The sequence below is a fragment of the Arachis hypogaea genome, chromosome 12 (assembly GCF_003086295.3).
Source record: "Arachis hypogaea cultivar Tifrunner chromosome 12, arahy.Tifrunner.gnm2.J5K5, whole genome shotgun sequence".
NCBI lineage: Eukaryota > Viridiplantae > Streptophyta > Magnoliopsida > Fabales > Fabaceae > Arachis > Arachis hypogaea.
The window spans coordinates 75,256,294-75,265,162 of NC_092047.1; the positions used below are offsets into that span (position 1 = coordinate 75,256,294).

Sequence of the window (8,869 nt, forward strand, 5' to 3'; positions counted from 1 at the left end):
CGAAAAACTACTAACCTTTTTCAAAAACTATTTTCGAAAATCACTAACTCTTTTTCAAAAATTATTTTCGAAAATTCTCTCCTTCTCTCATCCCCTTCTATTTATTTATTCATCTACTAACACTTCTCTTCATCTCACATCTCTGCTCCTATCCTTACCCTTGTGTTTGGATTCTCCATTCTTCTTCACCCCTATTCCTTTTCTTCTTCTACTAATAAGGAACCTCTTTACTGTGACATAGAGGATTCCTCTTCTTTTCTTGTTTTCTTCTCCTTCTTATGAGCAGGAACAAGGAAAAAGGCATTTTTGTTGAAGCTGATCTAGAACCTGAAAGGACTCTGAAGAGAAAACTAAGAGAAGCTAAATTACAACAATCCAGAGACAACCTTATTGAAAATTTCGAACAAGTAAAGGAGATGGCAGCCGAACCCAAAAACAATAATGCAAGGAGAATGCTTGGTGACTTTACTGCACCTAATTCCAATTTACATGGAAGAAGCATCTCCATTCCTGTCATTGGAGCAAATAATTTTGAGCTGAAACGTCAGCTAGTTTCTCTGATGCAGCAGAACTGCAAGTTTCAGGGACTTCCATCTGAAGATCCTTTTCAGTTTTTAACTGAATTCTTGCAGATCTGTGATACTGTTAAGACTAATGGAGTAGATCCTGAAGTCTACAGGCTCATGCTTTTCCCTTTTGCTGTAAGAGACAGAGCTAGAATATGGTTGGACTCTCAACCCAAAGATAGCCTGAACTCTTGGGATAAGCTGGTCACGGCTTTCTTAGCCAAGTTCTTTCCTCCTCAAAAGCTGAGCAAGCTTAGAGCTGATTTTCAAACCTTCAGACAGAAAGAAGGTGAATCCCTCTATGAAGCTTGGAAAAGATACAAGCAGCTGACCAAAAAGTGTCCTTCTGACATGCTTTCAGAATGGACCATCCTGGATATATTCTATGATGGTTTATCTGAGCTATCAAAGATGTCATTGGATACTTCTGCAGGTGGATCCATTCACCTAAAGAAAATTCCTGCAGAAGCTCAAGAACTCATTGACATGGTTGCTAATAACCAGTTCATGTACACTTCTGAGAGGAATCCTGTGAGTAATGGGACGCCTATGAAGAAGGGAGTTCTTGAAATTGATACTCTGAATTCCATATTGGCTCAAAATAAAATATTGACTCAGCAAGTCAATATGATTTCTCAGAGTCTGAATGGAATGCAAGCTGCATACAACAGTACTCAAGAGGCATCTTCTGAAGAAGAAGCTTATGATCCTGAGAACCCTGCAATAGCAGAGGTAAATTACTTAGGTGAACCTTATGGAAACACCTATAATCCATCATGGAGAAATCATCCAAATCTCTCATGGAAGGATCAACAAAAGCCTCAACAAGGCTTTAATAATGGTGGAAAAAACAGGTTTAACAATAATAAACCTTTTCCATCATTCACTCAGCAACAGACAGAGAACTCTGAACAAAATACCTCTAATTTAGCAAACTTAGTCTCTGATCTATCTAAGGCCACTGTAAGTTTCATGAATGAAACAAGGTCTTCCATTAGAAATTTGGAAGCACAAGTGGGCCAGCTGAGTAAAAGGATCACTGAAATCCCTCCTAGTACTCTCCCAAGCAATACAGAAGAGAATCCAAAAGGAGAGTGCAAGGCCATTGAATTAATCACCATGGCCGAACCTGTAAGGGAAGGAGAGGACGTGAATCCCAAGGAGGAAGACCTCCTGGGACGTCCAGTGATCAATAAGGAGTTTCCCTTTGAGGAACCAAAGGACCCTGAGGCTCATCTAGAGACCACAGGGATTCCATTGAACCTCCTTATGCCATTCATGAGCTCGGATGAGTATTCCTCTTATGAAGAGAATGAGGATGTCACTGAAGAGCAAGTTGCCAAGTTCCTTGGTGCAACCATGAAGCTGAATGCCAAATTATTTGGTAATGAGACTTGGGGAGATGAACCTTCCCTGTTCACCAATGAATTAAATGCATTGGATTTACTGAGATTGCCTCAGAAGAAAGAAGATCCTGGAAAGTTCCTCATACCCTGTACCATAGGCACCATGACCTTTGAGAAGGCTCTATGTGACCTTGGGTCAGGGATAAACCTCATGCCACTCTCTGTAATGGAGAAACTTGGAATATTTGAGGTGCAAGCTGCTAAAATCTCATTAGAGATGGCAGACAACTCAAGAAAAGAGGCTTATGGACAAGTAGAGGAAATGTTAGTAAAGGTTGAAAGCCTTTACATCCCTGCTGATTTCATAATCCTAGATACTGGGAAGGATGAAGATGAATCCATCATCCTTGGAAGACCCTTTCTAGCCACATCAAGAGCTGTGATTGATGTGGACAGAGGAGAATTAATCCTTCAACTAAATGAGGATAACCTTGTGTTTAAAACTCAAGGTTCTCTCTCTGTAACCATGGAGAGGAAGCATGAAAAGCTTCTCTCACTACAGAGTCAACCAGAGCCCCCACAGTCAAACTCTAAGTTTGGTGTTGGGAGGCCACAACCAAACTCTAAGTTTGGTGTTGGGAAGTCTCAACAAAGCTCTGAACATCTGTGAGGCTCCATGAGAGCCCACTGTCAAGCTATTGACATTAAAGAAGCGCTTGTTGGGAGGCAACCCAATGTTTATTTATCTAATTTTATTTTCGTCTTTCATGTTTTCTTAGGTTCATGATCATGTGGAGTCACAAAATAAACGAAAAATTTAGAAACAGAATTAAAAACAGCGGAAGAAAAATCACACCCTGGAGGAAGCACCTGTCTGGCGTTCAACGCCAGAACAGAGCATGGTTCTGGCGCTGAACGCCCAAAATGGGCAGTATCTGGGCGCTGAACGCCCAAAATGGGCAGCATCTGGGTGCTGAACGCCAGAATTGCACCCTGGAGAAGAGCTGGCGCTGAACGCCCAGAACAAGCATGGTTCTGGCGTTCAACGCCAGAAATGGGCAACAAATGGGCGTTGAACGCCCAAAATGGGCACCAACCTGGCGCTGAACGCCCAGAGTTGTGTGCAAGGGCATTTTACATGCCTAATTTGGTGCAAGGTTGTAATTCCTTGAACACCTCAGGATCTGTGGACCCCACAGGATCATCTTCGGATCTGTGGACCCCACAGGATCATCTCAGGATCTGTGAATCTCACAGGATCCCCACCCACCTCACCCTCTCTCTCTCCATTCATGGTCATCCCTTCTGTTTTCCATTCACCACTCACATCCATACACACATCCCTCTATCTCCTCCATATCTTCTTCTTCTTCATATATTCTTTCTTCTCTTGCTCGAGGGCGAGCAATATTCTAAGTTTGGTGTGGTAAAAGCATAAGCTTTTTGTTTTTCCATTACCATTAATGGCACCTAAGGCCAGAGAAACCTCAAGAAAGAGGAAAGGGAAGACAAATGCTTCCACCTCTGAGCCATGGGAGATGGAAAGATTCATCTCACAAGCCCATCACTAAGAAAAGGATGGAGCAAACAAGAAAGCACATTCATGAATCTCAACAGGCACATGAAGAAGCTCATCATCAAGAAATCCCTGAGATACATCAAGGGATGCACTTGCCTCCACAGAATTTTTGGGAGCAAATCAACACCTCCCTAGGAGAATTAAGTTCCAACATGGGACAATTAAGGGTGGAACATCAAGAACACTCCATCATCCTTCATGAAATTAGAGAAGATCAAAAAGCAATGAGGGAGGAGCAACAAAGACAAGGAAGAGACATAGAAGAGCTCAAGGACATCATTGGTTCCTCAAGAAAGAAACGCACCCATCACTAAGGTGGACTCATTCCTTGTTCTTACTTTCTCTGTTTTTCGTTTTCTATGTTAAGTGCTTATCCATGTTTGTGTCTTCATTACATGATCATTAGTAGTTAGTAACTTTGTCTTAAAGTTATGAATGTCCTATGAATCCATCACCTCTCTTAAATGAAAAATCTTTTAATTCAAAAGAACAAGAAGTACATGAGTTTTGAATTTATCCTTGAACTTAGTTTAATTATATTGATGTGGTGACAATGCTTCTTGTTTTCTGAATGTATGCTTGAACAGTGCATATGTCTTTTGAAGTTGTTGTTTAAGAATGTTAAATATGTTGGCTCTTGAAAGAATGATGACTAGGAAACATGTTATTTGATAATCTGAAAAATCATAAAAATGATTCTTGAAGCAAGAAAAAGCAGCAAAGAACAAAGCTTGCAGAAAAAAAAATAAAATAGGCGAAAAAAAATAGAAAGGAAAAAAAAAGCAAGCAGAAAAAGCCAAAAGCTCTTAAAACTAAGAGGCAAGAGCAAAAAGCCAATAACCCTTAAAACCAAAAGGCAAGGGCAAATCAAAAGGATCCCAAGGCTTTGAGCATCAGTGGATAGGAGGGCCTAAAGGAATAAAATCCTGGTCTAAGCGGCTAAACCGAGCTGTCCCTAACCATGTGCTTGTGGCGTGTAGGTGTCAAGTGAAAACTTGAGACTGAGCAGTTAAAGTCAAGGTCCAAAGCAAAAAAAGAGTGTGCTTAAGAACCCTGGACACCTCTAATTGGGGACTTTAGCAAAGTTGAGTCACAATCTAAAAAGGTTCACCCAATTATGTGTCTGTGGCATTTATGTATCCGGTGGTAATACTGGAAAACAAAGTGTTTAGGGCCACGGCCAAGACTCATAAAATAGCTGTGTTCAAGAATCATCATACTGAACTAGGAGAATCAATAACACTATCTGAACTCTGAGTTCCTATAGAAGCCAATCATTCTGAACTTCAATGGATAAAGTGAGATGCCAAAACTATTCAAGAGGCAAAAAGCTACAAGTCCCGCTCATCTGATTGGAGCTATGTTTCATTGATAGTTTGGAATTTATAGTATATTCTCTTATTTTTATCCTATTTGATTTTCAGTTGCTTGGGGACAAGCAACAATTTAAGTTTGGTGTTGTGATGAGCGGATAATTTATACGCTTTTTGGCATTGTTTTTAGTATGTTTTTAGTAGAATCTAGTTACTTTTAGGGATGTTTTCATTAGTTTTTATGTTAAATTCATATTTCTGGACTTTACTATGAATTTGTGTGTTTTTCTATGATTTCAGGTATTTTCTGGCTGAAATTGAGGGACTTGAGCAAAAATCAGATTCAGAGGTTGAAGAAGGACTGCTGATGCTGTTGGATTCTGACCTCCCTGCATTCAAAATGAATTTTCTGGAGCTACAAAACTCAAAATGGCGCGCTTCCAATTGCATTGGAAAGTAGACATCCAGGGCTTTCCAGAAATATATAATAGTCCATACTTTGCCCAATTTTAGACGACGCAAACTGGCGTTCAACGCCAGCTCTCTGCCCAATTCTGGCGTCCAGCGCCAGAAACAAGTTGCAAAGTGGAGTTCAACGCCCAAACTGGCACAAAAGCTGGCGTTCAACTCCAAGAACGACCTCTCCACGTGTAGACTTCAAGCTCAGCCCAAGAACACACCAAGTGGGCCCCGGAAGTGGATTTATGCATCAATTACTTACTTCTGTAAACCCTAGTAGCTAGTTTATTATAAATAGGACCTTTTACTATTGTATTAGACATCCTGGATGGTATTCTGATCCTGTGATCACGTTTTAGGGGGCTAGCCATTCGGCCATGCCTGGACCTTCATTACTTATGTATTTTCAACGGTAGAGTTTCTACACTCCATAGATTAAGGTGTGGAGCTCTGCTGTTCCTCAAAGATTAATGCAAAGTACTACTGGTTTTCTATTCAATTCATCTTATTTTGCTTCTAAGATATTCATTCGTACTTCAACCTGAATGTGATGAACGTGACAATCATCATCATTCCCTATGAACGTGTGCCTGACAACCACTTCCGTTCTACCTTCGACTGAATGAGTATCTCTTAGATCTCTTAATCAGAATCTTCGTGGTATAAGCTAGATTGATGGCAGCATTCATGAGAGTCCGAAAAGTCTAAACCTTGTCCGTGGTATTCCGAGTAGGACTCTGGGATTGAATGACTGTGACGAACTCTAAACTCGCGAGTGCTGGGCGTAGTGACAGACGCAAAAGGATAGTAAATCCTATTCCAGTATGATCGAGAACCTCCAAGATGATTAGCCATGCAGTGACAGCGCATCGGACCATTTTCACAGAGAGGAATAGGATGCAACCAACGACAAGGGTGATGCCTCCAGACGATTAGCCGTGCTGTGACAGAGCATTTGGACCATTTTCCCGAGAGGATTGAAAGTAGCCATTGGCACCGGTGACATCCTTACATAAAGCCAGCCATAGAAAGGAGTAAGACTGATTGGATGAAGACAGCAGGAAAGCGGAGGTTCAGAGGAACGAATGCATCTCCATACGCTTATCTGAAATTCTCACCAGTGATTTACATAAGTATTTCTATCCTTCTTTTATTACTAAATTTCGAAAACTACATAACTATTTTATATCCGCCTGACTGAGATTTACAAGGTGACTATAGCTTGCTTCATACCAACAATCTCTGTGGGATTCGACCCTTACTCACGTAAGGTATTACTTGGACGACCCAGTGCACTTGCTGGTTAGTTATGCGAAGTTGTGAAGATATGTTTAGACCATGGTTCTGTGCATCCGTTTTTGGTGCCATCGCCAGGGAATTAATTTCGAACAATAATTCACAACCTGAGTAACAATTTCGCATACCATGGACATAAAATTGGCAACTTGACAAGAGGGCAAAGTAGTACCCCAAGAGGCATGCAAGAGGGATCCACGTTTGGCTCAAAGTTTGACCTCAAACTTTGGCTCAAACGTGGATGGCAGCAAGGAAGGCTAGCTGATATGAAAAGTTTGAGTAAAAGTTTGACCTCAAACTTTTACTCAAGCTTTTCTGGTTCATGGCCCGGTTCACAAATGAGTTTCTCTCCAACTCCAAGAGCAATCAACAGAGGCTTTTGTCAACCCAATTCCATCAAGAGCAAAGGCCCAATTCAAGGCTTGAAGATCATTTGAAGAGAGTGTATAAATAGCTTAGAATTTAAGTTTTTAGAGAGTCTTTTCCGTTTTAGTTTTTACTAAGTGATTTTGGGAGAGCTTTTGGTGAGGAGTTAATTTGAGATTTTGAGTGTTGGGGAAGGGGAATTGAATTCTCTTCCTCTTAGTTTTCTTGTTTTCAATTTCATTTACACTTGTCTTGAATCTTGGGTTGAAGAATTGAGGAAATTCTATCTCAATCTCATCTTGAGATCTCTCTCTGTTTTGATTTACTGCATCATTGAGAATTTGCGATTTCACTTCTTTTCTTCTACTGCTGGACCTTTACTTTTCTTGCAATTGAATTCTCAATTTGGATCTAGGAAGGCATTGAGATCTAGACTTGGTTACCTAGTCTCTTGAGTCCTGAGATCTACATCTTTCAATTTCAATTTCCTTGTTTCGTTGCTACACCAAGCTTATTTTCATTTTCATTTGAGATCCGGTTTAATTGAATCCATCTTTTACATTTCTGCTTGTTGCAATTTACTTTTCCTTGTTTAATTTCTGCAATCCCAATTCCCAACCCCTTTTATAATTCAAGTAATTTATATTTCTTGCACTTTAAGATTCTGCAATTTACATTTCTTGCGTTCTAAGCTTCTGCCATTTAATTTCTTGTTATTTAAGATTCAGCATTTTAATTTTCTATTCTCTTTAATTTCATGCAAATTACCCATTCCCTTTATTTTCCATGCAATTTAAATTCTGTTAATCACAAATCACTCAACCAAATCTTAATTCCCTTGACTAAATCAACCACTAAACTAAAATTGCTCAATCCTTCAATCCCTGTGGGATCGACCTCACTCCCGTGAGTTATTATTACTTGATGCGACCCGGTGCACTTGCCGGTTAGATTTGTGTGTTTGGAATTTGTTTTCCGAAAATACACATCAACCTACTCCTGATTTCTATGGGAGAAGCATCTCTATCCTTGCCATTGGAGCAAACAACTTTGAGCTTAAGCCTCAATTAGTTTCTCTAATGCAACAGAATTGCAAGTTTCATGGACTTCCATTGGAAGATCCTCATCAGTTCTTAGCTGAGTTCTTGCAAATCTGTGACACTGTCAAGACCAATGGGGTTGACCCTGAAGTCTACAGACTTATGCTCTTTCCTTTTACTGTAAGAGACAGAGCTAGAACATGGTTGGATTTACAACCTAAGGAAAGCCTGAACTCTTGGGAAAAGCTAGTCAATGCCTTCTTGGCAAAGTTCTTTACACCTCAAAAATTGAGTAAGCTTAGAGTGGAAGTCCAAACCTTTAGACAGAAGGATGGTGAGTCCCTCTATGAAGCTTGGGAGAGATACAAGCAATTGATCAGAAGGTGCCCTTCTGACATGCTTTCAGAATGGAGCATCATAGGAATCTTCTATGATGGTCTGTCAGAACTATCCAAGATGTCATTGGATAGCTCTGCTGGAGGATCTCTTCATCTGAAAAAGACGCCTGCAGAAGCTCAAAAACTCATTGAAATGGTTGCAAATAACCAATTCATGTACACCTCTGAAAGGAATCCTATGAATAATGGGATAGCTCAGAAGAAAGGAGTTCTTGAGATTGATACTCTGAATGCCATATTGGCTCAGAATAAAATATTGACCCAACAAGTCAATATGATTTCTCAGAGTCTGTCTGGAATGCAAGCAGCAACAGGCAGTACTAAGGAAGCTTCCTCTGAAGAAGAAGCTTATGATCCTGAGAACCCAGCAATGGAAGAGGTGAATTACATGGGAGAACCCTATGGAAACACCTATAATCCTTCATGGAGAAATCATCCAAATCTCTCATGGAAGGATCAACAGAGACCTCAACAAGGTTTCAACAACAATAATGGTGGAAGAAACA

General features: G+C 40.3%; 2 non-coding genes across 2 annotated transcripts; both read right to left on the reverse strand.

Annotated features, from left to right (window-relative positions):
- Positions 1 to 815: 815 nt before the first annotated feature.
- Positions 816 to 923, reverse strand: LOC112731760 (small nucleolar RNA R71). Its single transcript, XR_003167522.1, has one exon. It is a non-coding gene; the product is annotated as a small nucleolar RNA R71 (small nucleolar RNA).
- A 7,336-nt stretch (positions 924 to 8,259) lies between these two features.
- LOC112731955 (small nucleolar RNA R71) lies at positions 8,260 to 8,367 on the reverse strand. The gene has a single exon (XR_003167702.1). It is a non-coding gene; the product is annotated as a small nucleolar RNA R71 (small nucleolar RNA).
- Positions 8,368 to 8,869: the final 502 nt, after the last annotated feature.